Below are 10,804 nucleotides of genomic sequence, written 5' to 3' on the forward strand. Positions count from 1 at the left end.
GATCCCGATGTTTATGTCTTCGGATCACAGCTGGTGCGGGAAACCACAGAGCCTCCCGCGCCCGCGCCCGGCCGCGCCTCGGCCCCTGGAAGGTCGGATGTTACACATTAACACATTCGATTGTCTCTTCCTCTGCCTTGTAAAGAGTCACCTGGAACTCCCGGTCCCTGCGCTGTCTACGGCGTCCTCTACACATCGTGTTTGTGGTGGAAGACAGGCAGGTCTGCACCCAGAGAGAAGTCGTCGAATCTTTACCGCTTTCCCACGCCCGACGGGCGGCCCGACGAAGCTCCCGCCACAGTTTGGAAATGGCTGTGCGGTGACTTTTCCCCGAACCAAAAGTTTTTAGCTGGGTTTCTGTCTTTCTTCTCATAGCGTTAGCTAAGCAACCTTTTCACAATCCCCTTATCCAGATGCTCGGTGTTTCCTCCCCCGTTCAGTTAGTCGGCACTGGAGTGGCCCTGGAATGAACAGGATCTGTGCACCATTCACCTCCCTCTAATTCTGCAGAGCAGGGGAGGGGGAGGTCACATTGAGCAATGGCGGATAACGGGGGAGGAGAGAGAGGGCTCAACGGAAATGATGCCGTTAGAGATTCTTCTGGGCTTGTAGAGGTTTAGGGCTTGTAGTCCGGTTTGTAGTGTAGGAAAGATTCCCTCAAAACGTTCAGTAGGGGATACATGTAAGCGCATCGGTGTGTCTAAAAATAAGATGAAATTTTCCGCAAAGGTAAGTGTGATTTAACAGTAATCTCTGTAATACTTCACAAGTCCGTCTTTTTATTTATCTTTTTTTAAAAGTTTTAATATTTATTTTTGAGAGAGAGAGAGAGAGAGAGAGAAAACACAAGCAGGGAGGGGCAGAGAGAGGGAGGGAGACACAGACTCCAAAGCAGGCTCCAGGCCCTGAGCTGTCAGCACAGAGCCTGACGTGGGGCTTGAACCCATGAACTGTGAGATCATGACCTGAGCTGAAGTCGGAGGCTCAACAGACTGAGTCACCCAGGCGCCCCACAAGTCTGTCTTTTTTAAACTTTGGCCTTTGTATTATTCCAAAAAAATGTTTTCTATTATTAGAAATATTAGCAAAATCATGTTTTAATATTTCCCAAAGAATCCAAGATTTACAACTGAAGCTGATTATCAGTTAGCCTAAAAGTTAACTTTTGTACTCTGGGTGACATCCTAATATAAACAATTGGATAATCTCAAATGCATCTAAAAAAAGAAGAGGTGAGAGGTGTGGGAGAAGGGTAGGGAAGTGACATGTCCGTATGTCCGTCAAGTATGGGGTAATTCATTTTCTGGAAAAAAAGGGACATAGTGAAAACGACTTCATTTTGAGGATTTCTTTTTTTTTTTTTTTTTTTGCCAGTACCCTCAATTTACTGAGGCATTCTAACCCAGAAGCACGGACGAAGAGGAAATCTGCGGGCTTCTGCTGCGGGGCCGTTTGCAAGGTGCTCGCCAAAGGACAGGGAGCCGCGGGCCGAGTGGCTGCCCCTCCCCTCTGAATTTCCTGGCTTTTGTAAATTGTCAGTCCAGCCAGCAGCTTTGTTTGAACAGAGGTTGGTACTTAATGGAGGATTGTATTGTATTGTAACTCACAGTGCAACACATCTTTCCTGTATTTATTTTACATAAAGGCTTTCTGGGAACCAAAGGGCTTAAGCCATAGGAAACAAAGAAGTGAAGTGTGCGGGCAGACCCTGCTAAGGCTTCGTGGCCACACCCCAGGAGTTTCTGCAAACCCAGAACTGAGAGAGGCCTCACTGGGCGAAGGAGGCTAGGGCTGGTGGGCGCTGGGGTCCCCTGGGGAGAAGCCACGTCCTGAGCCGGGAAGACCCTGGAGCCCCCTGGACCCTGGCCCAGCAGGGGGGTGGGCAGGGCGTGCGGGGTGCGGGAGAGGGAGCGGAACCGAGCCCACGTTTCACAGGCGGCTGGAACATCCCCATCAGATCCTGAATGGAAACAGTTCTCAAACCTCCGTGATCTGGGGTGTGACTCCAGACCCAGCTCGGCTTGGCCATGCCACTGCCATCCTCTGAAAGCAAACAAAACTTTAAAAATGGGGAGCCTGGGTGGCTCAGTCGGTTAAGCCTCCAACTTCGGCTCAGGTCAGATCTCACGTTCGTGGGTTCAAGCCCTGTGTCAGGCTCTGTGCTGACAGCTAGCTCAGAGCCTGGAGCCTGCTTCCGGTTCTGTGTCTCCTTCTCTCTCTGCCCCTCCCCCTCTCATGCTCTGTCTTTGTCTGTATCCAAAATAAATAAAACATTAAAAAAAAAAAACAACTTTAAAAATGAAGAAAAATCGAGTTCTGGACACAGCCCGCATTTCAAGAGAACGAATACAATTTGGGACAACATTTTTGATGCCTTTGGATACTTGAAAACACTGTATCCGAGTAAAATTGGATGGTGTAGCGTGGATTGTGTTCACGACTCTAGTGGGAGAGACCCGGCGCGTTAACAGACAGCGCACTCGGATCCGCTGAAGACGTTGTGAATGATTTCACACGGACACTCTTGTTTGTAATCCTTCCGAGTGTGATTCCTGGTTGGTGATAAAGTGATTCGTGCAGATTCTTACCACACTGTGGGCTGCTAGCTTTGCCTGGAAACCACAGTGAGGAACACGGAATATTCTGGTAAATGCTGTTGGGATAAAAAATGACGTGAGGCGTTTACTCTGGTCCGTCCCATCACCCCTTCTTTCGAGAGAGGGCAGGAGAAATTTCACTTTGGTACCAGAATTAGGACAGAATGCTGTTCTCTGGAAATACGCACTTCTCATTTTATAGGTGGTGCAAGTCTTGTAAAGGTGAATGTGGGGCGCCTGGGGGGCTCAGCTGGTTAAGCGACCGACCTCGGCTCTGGTCATGACCTCGCGGTCTGTGAGTTCGAGGCCCGCATCGGGCTCCGTACTGACAGTTCAGAGCCTGGAACCTGCTGCCGATTCTGTGTCTCCCTCTCTGTCTGCCTCCCCGCCTCCACCTGCCCCAACTGGTGCTCTTTCTCTGTCTCAAAAATAAATAAACATTAAGGGGCGCCTGGGGGGCTCAGTCAGTTGAGTGTCCGACTTCGGCTCAGGTCATGATCTCACGGTTCGTGGGTTCGAGCCCCACGTTGGGCTCTGTGCTGACAGTTCAGAGTCTGGAGCCTGCTTCCGATTCTGTGTCTCCCTCTCTCTTTGACCCTCCCCTGCTTGTGCTGTCTCTCTCTCTGTCTCTCAAAAAAATAAAATTAATTAAAAAATAAATACATAAATAAACATTAAAAAAAAAAAGATGAGTGCTTCCCTCTTTGTTTCCTATGCTAGGAAACTCACTGGAAAATTCTGCCACCTCTAAAAACCCAGAGGATCAACGTGTGCTTATCCTAAGCCCGGGTGAGCTTCCCTTGACCCCGATTTCATTTTTTTCTACTCTTATTTTTCCTGACCTAATTCCTTAACTTCTTATGCTATCCTTTTTAAGTTTCTTGGTTTTTTTAAAAAAAAGTTTATATGTTTTTGAGAAAGAGAGAGACAGAGCATGAGAGGGGGAGAAGCAGATAGAAAGAAAGAGAGGGAGACAGAATCTGAAGCAGGCTCCAGGCTCTGACCTGTCAGCACAGAGCCCAGTGCAGGCCTCGAACTCACAGACTGCGAGACCATGACCTGAGCCGAAGTCAACGTTTACTGGTTGAGCCACCCAGGGGCCCCTTATTCACTTTTCTTTAAATATATTTTTTTGAATTTATAGTTTATTTTCAAATTGGTTTCCATAATACACCCAATGCTTCTCCCCACCCAAGTGCCCCCCACCATGACCATCACCCCTTCCCACCCTCCCCCTCCCCCTTCAGTTCATGGTTCGTTTTCAGTATTCAGTAGTCTCTCATGATTTGCCTCCCCCTCCTCCCTCTTTCTCCCCCCTTCCCCTCCCCATGGTCCCCTGTTAGGTTTCTCCTGTTAGACCTATGAGTGAAAACATATATCTGTCTTTTGCCTGCTTATTTCGCTATTTTTTTAAAAGATGTTAAAGATTTTTATTTTGAAGTAACCCCCCCCCACGCCCAACACGGGGCTTGAACCCACAACCCTGAGATCAAGAGCCACAGAGTCCAGCAGCTGAGCCAGACACCCTGTGGCATCACGTGCCTGCGCACCCGAGACATTTTTTAAATTAAAAAAATATTTCTTTTAAAATTTAAAACATTAAAAATTTTTTATCATATAAAATGTCTCAGCAGGGAGCATGCGCGGCTCAGTCATTTGAACGATCGGCTATTGATTTCAGCTCAGGTCGTGATCCCAGGGTCCCGGGACTGAGCCCCGAGTCCGGCTCTGCGCTGAGTGTGAAGCCTGCCGAAGAGTCTCCCTCGGACCCTCTCCTCTGTTCACACGCTCTCTCTCTAAAATAAAAAAAGTAATAATAAAATAAAAAATAGAGTCTTAAAAAATGTTTAAAAATGCTTCAGCAGCCTGACATTCCTTCCCCCTGGCACGTTACCGTGACAAGTACAGAAAACAAAAGCACGAAAGTGTGTTTAGCGACTCCGCAAAATTGCCCGACTCAGTAAGAGATTCAATTATTTGTCTCTTTCCAAAATTCCATTTTGGCCCCCAAGTCTCATGGAAATGCCACTGGTTTAGTATGTGTTTGGGGCACCTGCAAACACTCTATCCATGCTCCAACCAAACGCCCGTGCACAGGGCCGTACCTGGTTCTGTGGTTCTGACCCGCATCGGTTAACCCACCTCGGATGCCTGATACTCACACTTCCCCGTTCCTTTTTGTTGGACTTAATTTTTAATTAAAAAAAATTTTTTTTATCTGTTTCCTTCAATTTGAGGGCAAGTAGTCTGGTTGTAGGTCATAAATAAGCCATGAAAATACTAACCCAAGAGCATTTAACTCAAATTCAGCCTGGGGTTTGTTCCCTGTGGTTTCGGCTGTACCGGTTTCCATCTGAGAGGAGACGGGGCTTTCCTTCGAATTTCTCCTGAAGCTCATGAGGAGACGGACGAGCAACGCCAGCCAGAAAAGAGATCATTTTAGGGAAGGGAAGAAAAATTTTTGAGAATCGTTTTGATTGAGATTACAGTCACTTTGTTAGTCAGTTTATTTGGTAAAGTTTTTGCCTCCATTTATCTATAACCTCTGCATCTTTATTTTTTCATGTTTATTTATTACTGAGACAGAGAGAAACAGAACATGAGTGGGGGAGGGGCAGAGAGAGGGAGACACAGAATCCAAAGCAGGATCCAGGCCCTGAGCTGTCAGCACAGAGCCCAACACGGGGCTCGAACCCAGGAACCATGAGATCATGACCCGAGCTGAAGTCGGATGCTCAACGGACTGAGCCCCCCAGGTGCCCCTTCATCTTTATTTTTTATTGTTTTTAATGTTTATTTACTTTTTGGGAGAGGGCAAAAGGGGGAGGGGCAGAGAGAGAGGGGACAGAAGATGCCAAGTGGGCTCACTGCTTGACAGTGGTGGGGCTCGGACTCACCAGCCGAGAGATCATGACCTGAGCTGAAGACGGACACTCATCCGACTGAGCTGAGTCCCTTAGGGTTGGGGGGCCCTAACCTCTGTGCCTTTTTTAAAGAAGACAAAACGCTACCTCAGTACCTGCCGCAGCAGGAATGGACCTTGAGGACATCATGCGGGCGGAGTAAGCCTGACCCACGAGGACAAACACCCATGGTCCTATTTCCATGAGGGCCCCGGAGGAGTCCCATCCACAGGGACAAGAAGCAGGACGGTGGTCCCCTGGGGCTGGGGGAAAGGAGACTTGATGGGTCGGAGTTCCAGTTTTGCACGATGGAGAGTTCCGGAGACGGTTGTACGGACTGCGCATGTGCTGACCCTGCTGCTGAACTTAAAATGGTCACCACGGTAAATTTTATGTATATTTTACCGCCAGAGTCGCCCCCCAAAACGTACCTCGCCTCCCTCATCCGCAAAACGTCCTGACCTCTGTATAACGACAACCGTTCATTCGTGTCCCGACTTCTTCCCATATCATCCTGGTTCTAACTCCACTGAAACTCCGAAAAGCCAAATGGCACTTTCCTTCTGACTTATGGGACAAGTCACTTACCATCTCGGGCAAAGCCTCTGGTCATTTCTTCCTCCTCAGTTTCATTACAAGTGTGCCTGGTCGGCCAGCAGCGAGACGGGCCTTGCCAGTTCCCTTATTTTATTTCAGTTCTCCTAGCAAATTTTGCAGTAAACATGCACATGTAATCAGTCACGCGTGGTGAAACTTGATGGGACTTTGGGGCGGCACAGATTTTCTTTCATCGATCATCACGCATCCACTTCGGTTAATGACCAAGGTATCGCTAACGGTGCTGGGTCATGGAGTCAGTGCGGATTTGCGACTGTGGCACAAGTATTGCAGAAAACACACCAGCAACGGGGGAGATGGCGGTCACATGTCCTTACCGCTTGCAGCTTTTGGTAACTCCATCAGCACCTCACAGCAGGTAGACGGCCTTCAAATCTGTTCTTAATTTCAAGAACTACCAATGGTTTTGCTGTTGTAAGACAGTGTGGCCTTAATAGGACACAGCTTCTCTGTTACGTAATTAACATACTGTAAGGGTTGCGAGAAAAAATAATAAGCACAGTCCCTCTTCTAACACGGGGAATCTTTCATGAGAGCAATCCTTGACTTTGTCCTCCCGTAAGTGACTTCTGCTCCACGGACTCCTTTCTTTTATTCTTGAAACTATCAGGAACATATCTGCGGAATTCCGTATCAGCTATTCCACAGCCAGCTGTTGCTGAAAGTCTTTTACTTAACTTGAAATTAAGAACAGATTTGAAGGCCGTCTACCTGCTGTGAGGTGCTGATGGAGTTACCAAAAGCTGCAAGCGGTAAGGACATGTGACCGCCATCTCCCCCGTTGCTGGTGTGTTTTCTGCAATACTTGTGCCACAGTCGCAAATCCGCACTGACTCCATGACCCAGCACCGTTAGCGATACCTTGGTCATTAACCGAAGTGGATGCGTGATGATCGATGAAAGGAAATCTGTGCTGCAGTGAGACAGGTACCCTGGGTCGTTGGGAGCTTCCCTCTGAGCAGAAACCCAGGACAGGTTGTGGGAACGTTGATTCCCCGGGAAATCCAGGAAGATGAACGAGACGTTCTCCATATCATTCCTATGGCTTCGTGTTGCCTAGATTCTTGGAGAGATGCTTTGCAGATTATTAAGGTGTCTAAAAATTCAGATATGGCTCTGTGTAGAGAGCATCTTCAGACTCGGACACCGCGGAGAGATGAAGAGATCTTCACAAGAGTCTTCCAAGGACATGCAGGTCTCCATTTTGGCCCTGAATTGTCCTGAATGTAAAAGACCCAACGAGAGAAAACTACTTAGTGAGAAGTTACCTTGGCGTAAACATGGGGTGATCCGGGCATAGATCAGTTAGCGGTGTGTGTGAGCATGTGTGTTTTTAAGAAATGCATACTATCTATTTCATTACCAGAGTTCATCACCTTCAAGAGAGTAAATCTTACAAAGCAGAACTAAGATAGTTTCCTACACCAAGGTTAAACACATTCTGTTAGTCACCTCCCGATTCAGGCCTTCTGAAACCATTGTGTGGAAGACTCTTTAAAATATAATCACAAGTCTGCCCCCCCCCAAGGGGACCGCCGTATGCTAAATCCCATGCTGACGCGCTGCCTTCCCTTCCTCCACAACGTCAATGCAGTGTATTCTCTCAGTTTCCAAGTTCTGTGAAAAAAAAAAAGTCGGGAAAAAATCATCACGTTAGGATTGGGGTAATGTTTTTGAAACTGTTAGTGATTAAACGAATCGATTTCCATTTATACGTGAAATTGTTACTTATTCCACGTGCTAGGAAGGCGCCTAGCAGCACATTGTCCCCCAAACGGTCTGAATACCTTAGAATACTTGTGGGCAGTTTAACTAAAATACACACCTAGTGCACTCTTAAATCTGTGAAATCTGAGTTAGTTCAAAGAGCTAAAAATTACTGTTAGACTTAGGTTCATCCTGTCCTCCTTTCTCGGATATAATTTAGAATATAGGGTATAAATCCACACAGAGATAGAATTAACATTAAATATTTACTAATAAGTGGTGCACTTAAATTTTTGAGCATGCATATTTAATACATATTTTTTACTTTGTCTTGGATTTCATACTGTAGGGACTTTCACTTCCAGCTTTCAGATAGACAAGGCCTTTTCTGGGGTTCTTTTTGTTTCTTATCCTTAGCTACTCTTTAATGGAACCTGCCCAGAACCTTCTGATCCAGACGACCATCCATTGCACTGCTGCATAAGTTGCACAGACCAGCCCCTGGCGGCTGCGTCATTAAGAACCATTTTCCTTAGCTTGAAGGGGCAGAGTCCCAAATAATCCATCAATCACAAAAGAAAATGTGTTTTCTTCTCCATCTATTTCATTAGCCAGAATTACTGTCATAAAATTGTAGATATAGTCAGCCATCAATCCATTAATATCACTGACTCTTCCCCACCCAAATATTGTCACGTGACATTTCAAATAAGGTGAACCTCTTTGGAAGGGTTTCAGAGATTTGTATTTTGTGCAGAAAGCACATCCTGGATCTTTAATGGCTACTTTAAATATTTGAAGATAGTATTCAACACTTAGCCGTGCTACGTGTGTTGCAGGAGAGTATGGGAACTCTTACAAGACATTTTAGACTCGTACCCTCCCCCGCCCCTGGAAAAAGCTAATAGCGCACCCCAAAGGGACAACAATCCGTGACTTGGGTGCAGATAATGTCAACTGTCTTGCCTGCCCCAAACAGCACCCTCACCAGCAGCAAACCCTGCTGGCCCGCACGCTGCTGTTTTTCCAGAGTGTAACCTTGCCCATCTCTCGGATTACATTCTCAGATTCTGCGCGCACCGTGGAGACACTGAGAACGGAAATCTTTTAAAAGCACAGTATTACTGTAGAGCCAGCATAGCCCTGAGTGAAATCACATGTGGCTGATAAGCAGGTTCCAGAAGGGAGGCAAGGCATGAAAGTCACAATTTTACGTGGGGGAGTTTGGAACTTCTGCTCACCGATCCTTGATCTAACTTGTCAATTTTGAACACATGGAAGTTATTAGTGCAACACTGTAGTCCTAAATAGATCCAAGAATGCGGATGAATGTAGTGGGTTTTCACCATGGACTCAAATCTATTCCAAAATATGACAAAAACAACTATTAAAATTCCAAGTATGCAAATTTGAATCTCTCCGTGTGCGCGCCCATTTGTATGTGGTAGTTCATCTGTGTCTATATATGCCATTTATGGCCACGAACTTAGTTGAGTTGGGAGATACTTTCACTTGTGCATTTTTACTGGGGATTGTAATGAATTCTGGGCAGTTCAATGCTTTTCTGTGAATCAGACTCAAATCCTCTTAAGCATTCAAGCCCAAACCTGCAACAATTGTCAAGGACATTTACTATGCCTGTTGTCCAAATTAGCGCAGATCATTACTCACAAAGAGCTTGCAGTTTAGGATTTGAGGATCCTCTTTGGAAAGGTTCTCACCGCTCTCCTTGCTGCCACTTTCCACCACCGACACACATACACACATACACACACACACACACACCCCACACACGTGCAGAATGGCCCCTGTGTCTGAGACTCCAGCTTGGCAGGCACAAGCTCCCCCCTTTGGAACTCGTGTGTACTAGTTTCTGTTGTAAATGCCTTAAGTTGGAGAGGCCCCCGAGCTGCATCAGCGGTGAGTGCCAGCGAGCGCCCGGTACCAGAGAAATTGCAACAGCGGAAGGTAACGCTGGTCTGCAGCGCTGACGGCGAAGCAGAGCGACGGAGGTGTCTTGGACGGAGTCCATGTTCACTGCGGAGTCATCACGAGGAGAGCTGGACAATATGGCCAGGAGCCTGGTGGGAGAAGACAGCGCTCCCTCCGCAGGCCACCTCCCTCGCTCTGCGTCACCGCGGTCTCCCGGGCGCGCCCCTTCTCTTTCTCCTCTCCCCCTCCCCCCTCGCCCTCCCCATCTGCAAACCCTCCCCCCCCCCCCAGCCCGGGGTACTATTATTGCTTCTTGGAGTCAAATTGGGATTTCTCTTCCCAGACTTAACTTACTGCCACTAACTGCGGCCCGCGGAGAGCCGTTGTGGGGGTGAAGAAATGGTTTGAAAAACAGAAAAATTGGAGTTGAACTTTCCAAGGATACAAATAAAAATAAAAGCCCACAGTCATTTTTAAATTGCCAGAGAGCAGAATCCTCGTCTGAAGTCTTTCCAGACTTTGATCTCGATTCACGACTTAATCTATTCAGTATCCTTGGCACATTTACCAGGAAGTTCAGTGAAACGCACACCCTAAGCCGTTTGGAATGCACACGCATCTGGGACCACCGGAAGGACACCCGTATAGAGAGCTGGACTCGAGGCTCCGTGCTCAGGTACCCAAGTCGCCTGAAAACGCATCCCGACACGTCTGCACGTATGGATGCGTGCGTGTGTGTCCGTGTGTGCGCGCGTAAACAGCTTCCCGTAACTGGACCTGCGGCAGCGTAGTCCTTGAGAAGAAGAGGCGACAACTAGCCGCTGGGATCGTGATTCAGGGCCATTAGGGGAAGAATTATCTGGGCCTGAGTCATCGCGAGCCTCCAGACTTTGCCCGCAGTGTGGGAGAACTTTGTGCTGATGAGACAATAGTGGAGCGTGTGCGTTTCCTACAGGGCAGACCATTCTGTGGCTGGGGGAAGCCTCGGGCCCGCGCCCGGCCGCGGGGGCCCGGCCCCCTCCCCCCGCCGCGCTGCCCCCCGAGCCC

This window comes from Suricata suricatta, chromosome 14 (assembly GCF_006229205.1).
Source record: "Suricata suricatta isolate VVHF042 chromosome 14, meerkat_22Aug2017_6uvM2_HiC, whole genome shotgun sequence".
NCBI lineage: Eukaryota > Metazoa > Chordata > Mammalia > Carnivora > Herpestidae > Suricata > Suricata suricatta.